The sequence below is a fragment of the Antechinus flavipes genome, chromosome 2 (genome assembly GCF_016432865.1).
Source record: "Antechinus flavipes isolate AdamAnt ecotype Samford, QLD, Australia chromosome 2, AdamAnt_v2, whole genome shotgun sequence".
In the NCBI taxonomy this organism is placed as follows: Eukaryota; Metazoa; Chordata; class Mammalia; order Dasyuromorphia; family Dasyuridae; genus Antechinus; species Antechinus flavipes.
In genome coordinates, this window is record NC_067399.1 from 470,532,934 (window position 1) to 470,549,744 (window position 16,811).

At 35.2% G+C, this 16,811-nt stretch overlaps 1 protein-coding gene across 1 annotated transcript in view; it reads left to right on the top strand.

Annotated features, from left to right (window-relative positions):
• Positions 1-16,811, top strand: part of RALGPS1 (Ral GEF with PH domain and SH3 binding motif 1) — a 702,309-nt gene that overhangs the window by 31,519 nt on the left and 653,979 nt on the right. Inside the window, exon 2 of the mRNA XM_051979668.1 lies at positions 8,650-8,727. The gene's annotated coding sequence lies outside the window, so the exon portion shown is untranslated. The remainder of the gene's footprint in view (positions 1-8,649; positions 8,728-16,811) is intronic.

Here is a 16,811-nt window from a genome sequence, read left to right on the forward strand (position 1 = left end):
AACTTCTCTGTGAAATGAAACTACAGTATTTTAAACAATATGTTAATAATGTTGTTATATAACATTATAACAATATTAATAATAATATAATATAACATTAACAATAATGCAATATGACTTGGATTAATACAGTATCAATAACAATGTACATTCATAGCACATTTCATTAGATTTGGCACTCAGGGAAGTTAAAAAAAATTTTTTTATACTGAACGTTTCTTGAATCCTATACTGTCATAAAGAATAATTTTATTCAAACAAAAGGAATGAAAACAATGTAACTAAAACTAAATTTTTAGTTATAAAATACTAAAAAAAATTTGAAGAGAGTGTATGCTTGGGCACCATTAAGTGTATCTATGGTGATAATATATTTATAGAACTTTAGTGAATTCTTTTGAAGTTAGTATGGCAGAATGGACAGAGGGATGGCCCTAGAGCCAGAGACATCTTGGGAAAATTTCTTCCTCTAATTTATACTGGTTGTATGACTATTGGCAAATCACTTCATCTTTCAGTGCCCCAGGTAACTCTGATATCTATCTGCATCACTGGAGGAAAGTTACTCCATCTGAAATTCTTTACACTGATGTCATCACAGGTTCCTATCAAGACACACATGAATGGAGAGTACTATATATATATATATATATATATATATATATATACATACACACACACACACACATATATATGTAAATATACATATATAAACACACACACACACACACACACACACACACACACACACACATATATATATATATATATATATATATATATATATATGTATGTGTGTATATCTATCTTACTTGACCCTCACAACATTTCTATGAGATAGGTAGACAGTTATCCTCATTTTACAGATGGGGGAACTGAGGCTCAGAAAAATCAAATAACTGCCCAAAAACACAGACTGCCCCAAAATTGTCAGAGGCAGAATTTGAATTCAGATCTTCCTGGCTTAAAATTTACGAAGCTGTCCATAACGATAAGCTATTTTTCTCATAACTTCAGAAGAATGAAAATTATGAGCCATCTAAAGGACAAAGGAGAAATGTGTGACAACCATAATAGAGGCTGCAACATTATTTTAGGTTAGCATTGAGAGGCCACTTTGTTGAGCTCACAAGGTTTGGGGCACTTTTCATTCTATGTCTTATACCTGGCCATATAGTTTGGATAGGATTAAATGCCAGAAAGCTAGCCTCTGTTTGTTGCATGCTTACTAGATCATGAAATCCCCTAGCCTGATACCTCTTGGGAACAATTTTACTTATGGTCTTCCCAAAGGGGGAAAGGATTGACAAAAGTATTCAATGTTCAATATGAATCAGGTTTGTGTCAGATCCCTTTGTTGTTTACACAAGAAAGTATAAATATTTAAAAAGAGACACTACATAAGGATATTTTAAAAGAACAGTATTTAGTAACTTAACTTATGTGCTAAAAATTGATACCTAAATTTCATAAGACTATATAGCAATTTGAAAGATTGATAATTAAGAATCTCTGGGGCATCTAGTTGGTATAGTGGATAGAGCACCATCCCTGAAGTCAAGAAGACCTGAGTTCAAATCTGGCTTCAGACACTTAACACTTCTTAGCTCCATGTTGGGCAAATCACTTAACCCCAACTGCCTCAGCCAAAAAAAAAATAATTTCCAAAAGTGTTGGTCTAGTAGTTGGAGCCTCAATCCCTACTGCCATTTAACCCTGAATAGAGGGAATAGCCTCCAGGCCTTTCAAACTTTCAAGATCCTCCAGATACTCATTTATTTAAGTTCAAGTAAGAACAAATATATCCAGGGGCCTTTGCTTGAGTATCATTCTTCAGTGATGGATCATACATGGCCAGTAGGTGACCTTGTAGTTTCCAAGAGGTATATTAGAATGAGGAAGTACAGTGCTGAGCATGTTATAACTCACTCATGAGCATACAGATTAAAGATAGCATCAAAGAAATATAAAGGAAAAAAGGTGAGCTGATCATGTAGTAAGAGAGAGGGATATGAGACAGCTAGCTTGCTACATGAATATCCTTATAATGTTAATAGACCAGTGTAATTGTTGAACTGTCCATCCCTTTTTTCCCTCCCTCTTCATTTATGGAAGGACATGGAAAAGAATTACAGGGAATCAGAAGATGTACATTGGTTGTTATGCTTTCTTGGAGGAAATTCTACATTAACAAGATCATAAATCCACTGAAATAAGAACAGATAAACCACATTAAAACAGATGAATCAGGTAACTGGAAATAGTGGAAAGTACACTGGATTTGGAGTCCATTCTTGCATAAGTAATTTCTCCTATCTGTGAAATAAAGTGTCTTTCTCTGTGAAATGAACTAGTTGAACTAAATAGTCTTAGGTCTCATCCTGTACTTCTAGGTCTGCTATCTTTGAAATTATCAATCTCCCTTTTTTCCTTGATAATCTTTTCCCTACTAGTTCTCTCCTTACTTTTTTGACTATTCTCTTTATTTTTTAAATTTATTATTATTTTTTTTTTGCTAGATCTTTATATATGTAGGTGTCTCCCATAGCTCTGTCCTGGGACCTTTTCATTCTGTGTGTATGTGTGTGTGTGTGTGTGTGTGTGTGTATGTATACATATATATACATATATATGTATACATATATATGTATATATATATAATTCATTTATTGATTCATCAGCTCCCACATATTCTATTGCTATTTTTTTCATTCTGTGTATGTGTATATATATATAATTCATTTATTGATTCATCAGCTCCCACATATTCTATTGCTATTTTTTTACTAAGTAGTCTCAGATCTACTAAAAAGTCTTAACCTCTTTGTTAACCTTTAGTCCGGCATTCTCAACTGCCTTTTAGACATCTCTAATTGCATTGCATGTTCCACAGGTATTTTAGTCTCAATATGAGCTTGTTATCTTTTCCCCAAAACTGTCTCCTCTTGCTAACTTTTCTAGTACCTTGAAAGATGTCACCATCTTCCCAGTAACTTAGGCTTGATTTCTTCTTCTCTTTTACTCCTCCAACATCCAGTCTGTTGCCAAGGCCTATTAATTTTCCCTTCATAATATTTCTTGCCTAAACCCCTGCCTCTCCTCAATGCTGGGCAAAGTCCTCATTGCCTCTTGCCCTGCCTGTTGCAGTAGTCTGCCCCCAGAAGGTCTTTCTGCCTTAAGTCTATACTCTCTCCAGTCCATCCTCCACCCAGCTGTAAGAGTGATATTCCTAAAGTGTAGGTCTTTCCATGTCATCCACTGTCACTCCATTCAATAGATTTAAGTGGCTTCCGATCACTTCTGGTATTAAATATGAAATTCTGTTTGAGTATAATGGTTTGCCATTTTATTTTTCAGTTCATTTTACAGATAATGAAACTTATCCAAACAGTTAAGTGACTTGCCCAGGGTCACATAAGAAAGTATCTGAAGCCAGATTTGGATTAGGGTCTTCATGACTCCAGGCACAATGCTAGCTCTACTATGCCCCCTCACTGTCCGTTAGAGTACTAGATATCTAGTGCCATAGTCAGAATGATTCAACTCTCTAAGGATGATGAGCCAGGAAAAGACTTTTCTAACCTGGCCCTTTCCTACCTGTCCAATCATCTTACATTTCACTCCCCATTGTGTACTCTGTAATATAGTGACTTTTTTGTGATTTCTCATGCAAGGCATATCTCATTCTGGGCATTTTTATTGACTATAACAGCTCATGCCTTGGAATATTCTTCCTTCTTACCTCTGCCTTTGGTTTCTTTCATGTCCCTGATAAAATCTAACCTTCCATAAGAAGTCTTTTCTGATCCCATTTAATTCTAAAATCTTCTCCCTGATGATTATTCTAATTTATTTTGTAAATAGTTCATTGATACCTAGTTATTTGTATGTTGTCTTAAACTGTGAACTCCATGAAAGCAGAGGATGTATTTTGCCAACACTTAGCACAGTACCTGGCACACAGTAGGTCCTTAATTAATGTTTATTGACTGGCTGACTGAGTGAACCTTTAAAAAATTATCTCATTGTTGAGGAAGATACTCCTTTGAGAGCTACCATTTACAGGGAAGAGGAATCATAACATTGTTATAAGGTGCTACAGCAATGTGGTCAATTGTTCTTAATTTTTAAATTTAGTTTAAGTAATTAACAGGCACCCTAGAATTATAGCATCTCATTGTGATCTCTCTCTTTCTCTACTCCAAACTGCTAGGAACAGTTTTTATTAATTTGAAAAATTTTGAAATACTACTTATGAAAAAATGAGATCACAGTGAGATAGTGGCAGAATTGCTGGATTAGACTTTTAATCCCTTGGCTAATATTGAGTTATCATATTACTCCAGTGTTACTAGAGAAATTGCATTTTGTCAATCTGATGAGAACTAACTGGATCCTCAGAGTTGTTATCATTTGCATTTCTCTAATTATTAATTATTTGAAGAATTTTTCATGGGGTTACTTATAATTTTTTCTTGAAAACTGAATTTGACCATTTATCAAATGGCAAAGAGCATACTTCCTTATGTATTTTGGAAATGAGACTTATCAAAGAACCTTATTGCAAAGGTTTTTGGCTGAATATCTTAGCACAGACACACAATCATACCTTTTGTACTTTTTGTGTATCCTTCTAAAAAACAATCTCGTATTTCATAGGTTTATTCAGTGCCAGAACTAAAAGAGATTTTAATTTATCTTGACAGCTGAGAAAATGGAGTCCCAGAGAGAATAAATAATTTGTATGAGGTTAGTAGCAGAGCTGAAAGAAAGAGATGTTAGGATTTAGGATAGAGCCTCAACCCATATCAATATGTAGTAATTCAGGTTATTTACACTAGAAATCATTCAATTAACTCTATTCAAGAATTCAAAGCAGGTTCTTGACACTATAAAACTAGTCCTGTGTCCTCAAAAAATGAGGTTCTTGCCTTGTCTCACATGTTTATCTCATACCCTTTTGAAATCTCAAAGTTGGAGAGGAGCTCATAAGTTGCCTCATCCAATCAGTACTCAAGCAGGAGTATCCACCACAACAGAGTGTCAGATACTCTGCATAAGACTTATAACGCTCCTGAGTGTGGTCTGAAGCAGATTAAAATGGAATTGAGAAATAATTAGCAAAATAAGTAAAAAATGCAGTAAAACATAGATTATATCACATTTTAAAACTAGGTATGTGGCCTACACAGATCCTTCATGCAGGATAATGGTCCCATTTTCTCTTGGAGTTTGACTCCACTATTCTACAACATTTGTAACAAATAGCTGTTCTGCCTTTAATCATTAGACATCTTACTTTCAGATAGCTAGTTATTGGAAAGTTTTTTTTTCCTTCTCTTGAGCTAAAAATCTATTTTCTTGGACCTAATCTACTTTTGTTCCTAGTTCTGCTCTCTGGGGCCAAGCAACCTAAGTCTGACTAGTCTTCTCCTTAACATTCTTTCTAATGTTTAAAGACAATTTTCATGTCCCCCTCCCCAAACTTTTTTCTTTTCCAGGCTCTTCATTCTCAGAGATTTGAATCATTCTTCCTATGGCACTAGCTATATTGTACTCTTGTACTCTTAAGGGCAGCTCAGTGGCAAGTAGATCTTGAGTTCAAAACTGGCCTCAGACACTTATTTGTGTAACTCTGGGCAAGTCACTTAACTGGTTGCTTCAGTTTCCTCCTCTGTAAAATGATCTGAAAAAGGAGATGGCAAACTACTATAGTATTTTTAACAAGAGAACCCCAAATGTTATTGATGAGGTTTAGGTTTTGGGGTTCCCTTTTTGTCAGGGAACCAAAATGTGATGAGATCTAGAGGTTTAGTGGCAGGTTAGGGGTTCAAGGAACCAAATCCCTTATATCTCCTTGGGATCTGGCGCATTAATAAGGAGTTTTGGGGAACCCCCTTCTGGCAGCACAGAGATTCTCTGTAAAGGAATTTACAAACCCAAAAACCTAGATTGATAAAAGAGGCTTATTATAGACATTGGGAAATAAAGTTTAGAGAAATCCCAATGGAGAAGCATAAAGTCTCGTTAAGGAAATAGGTGAGGATAAAGAAAGGGTATTGCTGGAAGAGAATATTATCCCAGCGGGCAGAAGTTTCCTTGGCATAGTATAGCATAGAATAGCATGGAATGTTAGGACCTCTGCAAGGAGTTGTTCCAATTTGGCTCTTTTTATCTACAAGCTGGGTTCCAGCTTTGAATAGAATTGAATGAGTCTCTTTCAATAGGGTTGGAATTCTTTAGCTCAAGACTTAACCCGCCCCATCCAGACCACAGAATGAAGCCTCTTGTTCTCGGGCAGGGTCCCTATAGTGGCAGGATTCAAGGAGAATTTGTAGTTTCGAAATCCCTTCAGGATCATGAAGAGTCAGATTGATTGAAACAACTAAACAAAAAAAAAAAAATCTGTTCTTGGAAGGCTTTCTCTTCTCACCTCTATCTCTTAGAATCTTTGGCTTTCTTCAAAGCAAAGCTCAAATACTACTTTCTGAAAGAAGCTTTTCTTGGTCTCCCTGGTCTCCCTGCCTCCTCTAAGGCTACCTTGTATCTGTTTTCTATACTTATATCTAATAAATGCCTTTTATGCACACGATTTCTCATTATGTAAACTCCTTGAGGGTAGAGACTGGGTTGCTCACTTGTATTTGTATCACCAGTTTGGCACAATGTTTGGCATATAACCTTAACAAATGCTTGTTGATTAGTAGGAGGATTAAAAACTTTAAAGCACTCCATGAGTGTTGCTCCTGTTGAAGTCAAAAAAAGGTTTTCCTTTAGCTTCCAAAGATTTTATGACCTTGTTGCTGTGTATTCCTTCACTGACTCAGTTCCCAACCTCTCTGTCTCATTATATGATTTCAGCAGTTGCTAGGGCCAAAAAAGCATTTATCCCCTAGTGGCAAACCTTCTGGTGATAAGTTTCTCTGTACTTAGCCAGACTGACCTGAAGAGGAGAGACTCACAGTCCATTGCCAGCCACATACTTGAAGCATTTCCAGTTGGAGGGTGTGCCAGAGGCCATATTCTATTGGCAGAGTTTCCAGGAGTCCAGGGTTACCTCCAAACGTTGATTAGGCATCATAGAAGAATATTTGCTCAGTAAACAAATTAGAGAGAGGGAAAAATCCTGTCTCTCAAAAAGAAGGCTCATCCTTATTCATGACACAGGGTTGAACTCTTACAGCATCATTACCTAAACTAGAGATCGTTGGAAAGAGAGAAAGAGGGGAAGCTATCGGGAGAAGGATTCATAATGATTGTTTTATTCTCCTTCATAAACAAAACTTGGAAATCCTACCTTATCCTCCAAAAAGCAGCTTAATTACCAATGTGGTGTAATGGCTGGATTCAGATACCTGTTCTACCATTTGCTGCTTTTGTGACTTAGGGCATTTATCCTCACTGAGTCTCAATTTCCTCATTGGTAAAATTATCCAAACCATGATATCCAAAGTCTCTTATGCCTCAAATATCAGATTTCTTAGATACATGCTTCCCCTATTCACAACACTTTACTTTGATTCTTCTAGTAGGAAATATTTTCTTCCTTTTTGCTAACACAGAAGATTATATCACTTTTCTGCTCCTGTCCTAGTTTGGTTCTGCTTTATGATTCCTTTATAGTTGCTGTGTTCTTGAAGGAGCTGTACCGATCTTTTTTTATAAAATGGATATAATAATTCTTTTATTATCTAATTTACAGGATTATGATGAAATTTGTTTTGTAAATGTGAAATAAAATACACACATATATGTGATTATATCAGAACCATTCACCTCTATCAGCTCCAGGACAGAGAGTCCAGGGCCTTTTTTTTTTTTTTTTTTTTTTTTTTTCTCTCATCATAGATTGATACAGGAAATGGCTAGTGCCCCACAGGAAGCAAACCAACAATATCTGCTACTATTAAGGGAATTACCTAACTTTTCTTTCCTCAGCTCTCAGTGTCCATTTCCCACCAGGATACTTAACCCTTCTTCTTCCCCCCATTTGCCTTTAGTATTCTAAAACTCCATTCTATTCTAATACTTGATTTGTAAATCCTTTTTGCAGGGTATCATCTTCTCTACCATTACTCCAAATGGTCTTCAAGAGGGCCTGCCCTGTCACTTTTGTTGCCTAAATACTACTTGGGATATCCACCTATCATGAACTGACTATGAATATGAATGCTGCTTTATGTGTTGTTCTTCCCCCATTAAAATGCAAATGTCTTGAAGTTGGGGCTGATGTCTATTTATGTCCCCAGCCCTTAGCATAGTGTGTCACACATAAGAAGTATTTAAGACTTTATTTGTCCATTATCCTTTTAGAGAATTTATCATACCATTGACATGGGTTCTATTTCTTCTGGTGCAGGTCACACTACCCACACTTCATCCCATAGGAGTCTTGTCCATTTCCTTCCACACAAGTCCTCAAAGTCCTTGAAAATATCATGGATACCAGTAGAACACATAGGTTCTCTCTCTACTCTCTTTTCCTCTCACTGTGTGATTGCCCTACCTTTTCTGTTCAGATATGCCATATTTTAAATTCCAGACTCACTGGAGCATCTAAGATATTTATAATTTGAAAATCCATGTATGTCTGTAAACATGTTTTATGTAGCATTGAGGTTAATGGAATTATTTTTCTTTCTTTTATAGAACTTTCTGTTTTGAAAGAAACATGCCCTAATCCTGCACCTGGTAAATTGGCAATATGCACAGCAATGTAGATGATAGGTAAGTTCATTCACTCACTCTGAACTTGAAATCTGATCAGTTTTCCTTTAGTTCTGTTTTTATCAATAACAGGTAACCATATGAATAATAAACTGAAGGCTGAATATCTGTGACCAGATGTGTGATACAATCCAACTTCAAAGAACTTATACATTTATTTGATGATTTTAATGATGTCATCCTCTTCTGATACTTCATTCTAGCTTAAAGGGGATCCCTCAATCCTCAAAAGCAATGTCAGCAAATCGTAAGCCTTGCTTGGACCTAGCAAGAAGAAAAGTCATTTTGAGCATGGTGCAACTGTCTCCAAAGGACCAACCTAGCTTAGTCTGGAGAGGCTTATGACTAGAAGATTGGTCACCATGGAATGATAATTTTTTTTTTTTTGCCATGTCAACTCCTGAAACCATTTACAAAGGCTTGGAATAATTGGAATTGACATCACTCAGAGGATAGGAATTGTCTGCATAGATGAAACTTTAGATCCTTGAAATATTAAAGTAAAGGATGTATGTGATCATTATTGGGCTGTCTGGAAATTCAACACAAAAACTGAAAAGTGGTTCAAATAAATGACTGATTAGTATTACTTTTATACAGCTCAAATTGTTTACTTTTTTCTTATTAATTATTGAGAACCTACAGGATGAATAAAAATTGAATAATTTTTTGATGATGTAAAATTTCAATCTTAATTTCTCTTCCCACCCCTCCCCCACACTTATTTGAATTCAATAAACATTTGTAAGTACTTCCCATATGCAAGGTACTATGCTGGAGATACAACTAAAATAAAAACAATAAACCTCACTAATCAAAAGATACATATCCTGGATCTGACTTCATAATAGTAGGAATTTCCTATCCTTCCTTCTTTCCATCTCTCCATCATGCCAGTGACATTCTTCTTGCCACTGGTTGCTTCATATATCTTTATCCTCCTTTAAAACATCACCTCAGAGACTCTTTGAGCAGAAAATCTAATTGGTTCCTATTTCATTTTTTGTGTAGCTTATTAGGAGAGACCAGTCCAAATGGTCCTACCAAATGATCCTAGGGGCAGAAGGGACTATAGATAAAAGAAGATGTGTGTGTGTGTGTGTGTGTTTTCGTGGTTGTGCACAAATGCAAGCATAGGCCAGAAATCTAGATCAAGCAGTAGAAGTGGGACAAACCAGGTGCATGGAGAGGAGAGAAGACTCATCTTAGAGAAGGCCTCCTTCTCCTTTGTATTTTCTTAATGAAATTCAGCTCAACTAAAGATAAAGTTTATATGTAACATGAATATCTGGAACATCACTATATCATGATATGATAACTGCATTCCATAGTTCTAGCAAAATACATATACAATTTGTGCATTCTCTGGCCTTTTTCCATAGCTTTTTGCATCCTCAATCCTGCAACTGCAGAACATTCCTGGAAGCAAGAGGAAGGTGGGGATGGGGACGTTGTCCAAGTTTGTTTTAAGCTAGACAAAACCAGGAGTAGATCACAGTTTTGTGTTAGAACTAGTTTTAAGTGCTCAATTCCACCATATGCTAATTGCGAACTTGAATTAATTGTGTCACCTAAATTGTGTCTACCTCAGTTTCTTCATCTGTAAATAGGAGATTATCATATCTGTGCTGTTTATCTCAGAAGGATGTATCCAATAAAGTTTTTCCTATAGAAGTAGGAGTTTATTATTCTTATTTCAGATCAGGGAGGAAAGCTACAATTCCTATTAAGATAGGAATTGTACTGAGTAATTTCTTTGGCAACTTTTCCAGCTCAGGTATCCTCTCCTCCAAAGTTCTGATGAAGAGGAAGAAAAGAAAAAATTCAGCAAAACCAATTCATCAAAAAAAAATTCTGACATTATATTAATTGTTCCATATCATGAACTACTATAAATGAATTGTCAATAGTAGAAATTGTTATCTCATATCTCTTCTTTGGGAGCAACTTGTTCTTTTTAATTTTCCAGCATTCATTTTCCATTGATATAAATTGTTGTTCTTTCTGTTTATATTAAGTTATTGTGCGTAATGTCTCCCTGGTTCTGTTTATTTCATTTTGCAATCATTCATATAAGTCTTTTGCGTGTTTCCTTGCATTCATCATATTCATTTCTTACCATACAGTAAAATCCAAATTATATTCATGTACTTTAATTATTTAGTCTTCTCCCCAAAGGACATCTACTTTTCCCCCCTAGTTCTTTGGGCACCTCAAAGAAGGATACTATAAATATTTTGATATTTATGGAGCTTTTCTTTTTGACAATGACCTCCTAGAGGGATATGTGACTTGAAGTGGAATCTAGGTCAGAGTATGGATATTATAGTTATATGATTTGCAAAATTCTAAATTACTTTTCAGAATGATTTGTACTAGTTCACAGTTCTACTAGTAATATGTTAATGTGCCAATTTTAATAATTATGATCCATATATAGTGCCTCAGGTTTAATAGTAATAATGAAGTAGCAAAATTCCTGATTTTTTTCCTCTCTTAACAGTTGAGAAAATCTAAGCTTAAGGAGGTAAAATGATTTTGTTCAAAATTATATAGTTAAGATGCCACAGAAAATAGCAAATTAAATTGCACATTAAAAAAAAAACTTACTGATATCCTCTGATACTTCACTGTTGTATAGGAAAGACCCTGAACTCTTCAAGGTTTTATCATTGGAGCACAAGCTCTGATAGACCCTACCAAGGTGAAAAGCTTTGCTTTATCCTAGAAAGGGTATGAGAACAAAAGGAGGAAAAGAAAGGTGAAAAATTTAGGTTTTGCAAAGGTCAGTGTTGAAAACTATCTTTACATGTATTTGGAAAAATAAAAATTTATTTTTTATTTTATTATTAAAAAAGAGCAAGTCATGCAAACTTGATATAGATTCTAGCAGAGTCTTGGCCAGAGTATTCATAGAGAAGAAAGAGAGGTGTGCATTATTAGCATATGATAATACAATTAGGTAGATGAAGAACTGACTGGATGGCTAGGCTCAAAGAATAGTCAACAATAATTCAGGATCAGTTTGGTGGGAAGTTTCCAGTTGGCTACTCCAAGGATCTGTTCTTGATGCATTCTATTTAACTTTGATAACTTAGATAAAAGCAAAGATAGCATATTCATCAAATTAGCATATAACACAAAAATGAAAGGGATAAAATGGTGAATGGGAATCAATTTCCAAAGCTCTCCTGACAGATTAAAGCAATGGACTTAATCTAATAGATGAAATTCAAAAGGGATAATTTAAAGTTTATTTTTCAGTATAAAAAAAACACAAACTTCACCAGTGCAAAATGGAAGGAGACTTGGTTAGATAAAGAGATGGTGCTTTTAGTGGACTACAAAGCAGTGTGATGTGGCAGTCAAAAAAGTTAATGCAATCTTAGACTGCATTAAAAGCGGGATAGCTTTCAGGAATATAGAGATGAAATTTCATTCCATTGTATTCTCCTCTTATTAAGTCTTTTCTGGATTATTGTGTTCAGTTCTGAGCCCATGATTTGAGGGGAAAAAATTGATAAATGTTCAGAGGATTGTGAAACTCCTTGATTTAATCTTCTATAAGATACATTAAAAGACTAGGAATATTTAATCTGGACAGTTGTAGGTACAGTAAAATATAGTATTTGTAGGAGCTATCATGAAAGAGAGATTAAGTACAATTGTTTGATTTGACTTTAGCAAGCAGAATCAGGAATGGGGGTAGAAATTTCAGAGAGACACATTTCAGCTTGGTCAGGAAAAATATCTTATTTAGAATTCTAAAAGTTAAATAGGATTCTTTGAAGCATGGTGGGATTTCCCTCCTTGGAGGTCTTCATGCAAAGCGTGGAGATTCCTTTCATGGGTGGATTGTATTGTATTGCCACTGAATTTTGTAACTCTTAAAATTCTGTGATTCTGTCTTCAACCAGAGGCTGGGAAACAATTTGGTGTCTCAGGGTAGGGATGCCTTCTATAAATGTATTGGATGAGATGGTTCTTTTGAACTCTCAAATTCTTTAATTTTTTCATTTAATTTTATTTGATTTTTAGTTCCATATTCTCTTCCTTCCATCCAGTGAGAAGGCAAAAATGCAATTATAAAATAATTTAAAAATAAAATTTCACATTATCTATGTGGAAATTTTAGAAAAAGAAACAGGAAAAAAATTGCTTCAATAAGTTCTCAGAGTCCACTACTTCTCTTTGAAGGTAGATAACATGTTTCATCACAAGTATTTTGAATCAGTGGTGCATCATTGTTTGATCAGAGTTATTATTTTTTTCCTTTTTTAATATGTTAAAGTATATGTTAAATACAATATACGTATACATTTCTATACAGTTATATTGCTGCACAAGAATAATTGGATTTTGAAATAATGTAAAATTAACCTGTGAAGGAAATAAAAAATGAAGGAGGACAAAAATAAAGGGATTGGGAATGCTATGTAGTAGTTCATACTCATTTCCCAGAGTTCTTTTCCTGGGTGTTGTTGGTTCTATTCATTGCTGAACATTTGGATCATCTCATTGTTGAAGAGAGCCACGTTCAACAGAATTATTGATCAGAGTTATTAAGTCTTATAGTTGAATTTATTTACAATATTGCAGTTACTATATACATTGTTCTTTTGATTCTATTTCCCTCTTTCTATCTCTACAAATATTCCCAGGTTTTTTGGAAATTGTCCCTTCATGATTTCTTATAGCACAATAGTGTTCTATCTTTGTGATGTTTTTATGGAATTGGTGCTATATATGCTGATTCACACTTGTGAATGAAACCATAGATGCTTGAAATGTCAAAGCAAAGATTAAGCAAATAGTCTTTCAGAAAATGCCAAATATAAAAGAACTCTTAAACCATAATCTGAAGTTCGGTAAATTGGGACTTACAAGACTGATTTTTTTTTTACACAAATGATTATCAGTGAGAAGTGGGTTGCTTCATCTAAATCCCCATATATATACTTTAGGAAATGTCAGCATGCGTGTACTAGTTTTACTTAGTAGGACTCAGCATTCACAGTGGGACTGAGGATAATTATTTAGGTCAGTTGGCCAGCTACAAATACTTGGCCAGATTTATGCTGTGTGAATAGAAAAGGAAATTAACCTGAAGAGGTCAAGAGGGATGAGGACAACAAAGTACTCTAAAAAGAATTCCTGACTGAGAGCAAGAAACATTGGGATGTATATTTTCTATACTTATTGTCAATTCACTCCAAGCTTCAGGCTACTATCCATCTATTAAATGTGGAAAATAATATATCATCTACCTCACAAGTAACTCTGCTATTTACTACCTGTAGGACCTTGGGCAAATAATTTTACCCATCTGGGTCTCAGTTTCTTACCTGTAAAATGAAAGGGTTTCACTTGATAACTTCAGAGGTCCTTTCTAACTCTAAATCTATGATGCTAGAATACCATGAGATAGTATATGTAAGATACTAAGATTTGAGGATTCAGAAAAGTGAACTGACTTTCCACTTTCCTTATATGTAAAATAAGGATAATATTAACATTATTTATTTGACATGCATTTGATTAAATATAATGTGTATAAAGAGTACATTAAGCATCTTAAAAAAACTATAAAAATATAAACTCTTATTACCAAGTTGTTGTTCTTTTGGGGCAGCTAGATGGTGCACTGGACAGAATGCTGGTCCTGGAGTCAGGAAGACTAGTCAGCACTTTAATCAACAACGTTTGATGAAGACATAAATGCCATTGATAGCAAAGTTGCAAATTGTATAAAACTAGAAGGGATAGCTGACACATTAGATAATAAGAATCTGTACCTGGGCTGGAAAGGTGATCCAAATCTAGTAAGGTGAAATTGGAAAAGAGTTTACATCTGACACTTGGACTCACAATATTAACTGGGCAGGATGGCAGATAAGCTACACAATAGCTTATGTATAAAGGTCTGGGGATTTAGTGAATTGTAGGCTCCATATGAGTTAAGAGTAAGATTATGGCAACTCAAATGAATAACCTAGGCTGCCTTGAGAGGTCCATTGATTGTCCTGCTCTTCTCTGTCAAGGCTAGATCATGCCCAGGTATTATATTCAGTTCTATGTGATAGATTGGAAGGCATTTTCAAAGAAGGGTTGTTCAAGCAACTGGGATTCATGCTAAATGAGGATTAGTTGAAGAAAGCAGTGATGCTTTAGAATTAGATTATACCTTTTAAAGTTTAAAAGAACCTAATTTAGACAATTCAATAAAAGCAAGTCTTTCTTTACATGGTAGATAAACTTTACCCCATGAGATAGTGAATTGAGATGATGGTGGGAGCAGCCTATTGGCAGGATGAGAGGCCTTAGTACTGAGGAAAGTCAAAGCCACAGTGAATCTTTGTAGCCTTGAATAGTTCCTGGTGCTCAAAAAAAAAGATAAAGACCTCTTCCAGAAGCAGCTCAAAGAGAGCCAGTGAGATAATGCCAAGCTATTGTGTAGCCACACATTGGGAAAGTTTGAAAACAATTTATATAATATGCATATGTATCATTAGGGAAGTTTTTGAGATTTTACTAACTTGTTAAGAATTGATATAATTTTGGATCATTCTCTCCTATAAGCTATTGATATTCTACATTGGGAAGATAAACTTTTAAGACACAACCCCTGCTCATATAGCCCTTATGAGTTATGAGAGAAATCTCATAGGGTTGTAGGATCATAAATGAAAATTTAGTAGGACTTCAGAGACCCTTTAATATAATGCTTTCATTTTACAGATGAGAAAACTGACCCAGGAATGTTAAGTGATTTTCCTAAGGTCATATAGATAGTTAGTTAAAGCAGAGGTAGAATTTGGAGCCATGTTCTCTGACTCCAGAATCAGTTTTCTTTCCACTATATTATGTCTCCCCGCCCCAAACCTGCTAATATACATAAATATAAACTGATAATTGCAGCACAGAAGTTTTCCAATTTACCACTTCCTCCCCAAGTCCTCTCAGGCTTACTTTGTGTTTACTCTTCTGAGCATCCATTTGAAGAACAGCCTGTTCTAGCCCTTGGTATCTTGAGGCACTCCCTCCTTTCAGTGCTCACTGACAGAATCTTTCATTGCTGGTTTCCTGAGTTCTGTGTGTGCTACCCTGAAGAGAGCCAGATGCCACACAGTCACCAAACGACAAAAGTCTTTTGAGTTGGAAGAGAACCTTAGTAGTCATCTATTCTAGTCCATAAATGAGCAAGAATTCCTTCTACAATATTCCTAGTAAGTGGAAATTCTTTTTGCATAAGACAGTCTGAAATATCTTCTTCCTATTCCTCACTCTTGGACTTCTGCCTAAGTCATATCTTCCCTGGGATAAACATGCTCAGTTTCTTGAATAGACTCTCATAAGTATGATTACCACCTTCCTTACCATCTCTTATCACTCTCCTCTGAATATACAGCCATTTGTCTGTTTACTTCTTAAAATTTTACTGAACATAATATTTTTTTTTAATTTTTTATTTAATAATTACATTATATTGACACTCATTTCTGTTCCGATTTTTTTTCCCCTCCCTCCCTCCACCCCCTCCCCTAGATGGCAAGCAGTCCTTTATATGTTGGATATGTTGCAGTATATCCTAGATACAATATATGTTTGCAGAACCGAACAGTTCTCTTGTTGCGTAGGGAGAATTGGATTCAGAAGGTATAAATAATCCGGGAAGAAAAACAAAAATGCAGATAGTTCACATTCGTTTCCCAGTGTTCTTTCTTTGGGTGTAGCTGCTTTTGTCCGTCATTTATCAATTGAAACTCAGGTCTCTTTGTCAAAGAAATCCACTTCCATCAAAATATGTCCTCATACAATATCGTTGTCGAAGTGTATAATGATCTCCTGGTTCTGCTCATTTCACTTAGCATCAGTTCATGTAGGTCTCTCCAGTCCTCTCTGTATTCATCCTGCTGGTCATTTCTTACAGAACAATAATATTCCATAACATTCATATACCACAATTTACCCAGCCATTCTCCAATTGATGGGCATCCATTCATTTTCCAGTTTCTAGCCACTACAAACAGGGCTGCTACAAACATTTTGGCACATACAGGTCCCTTTCCCTTCTTTAGTATTTC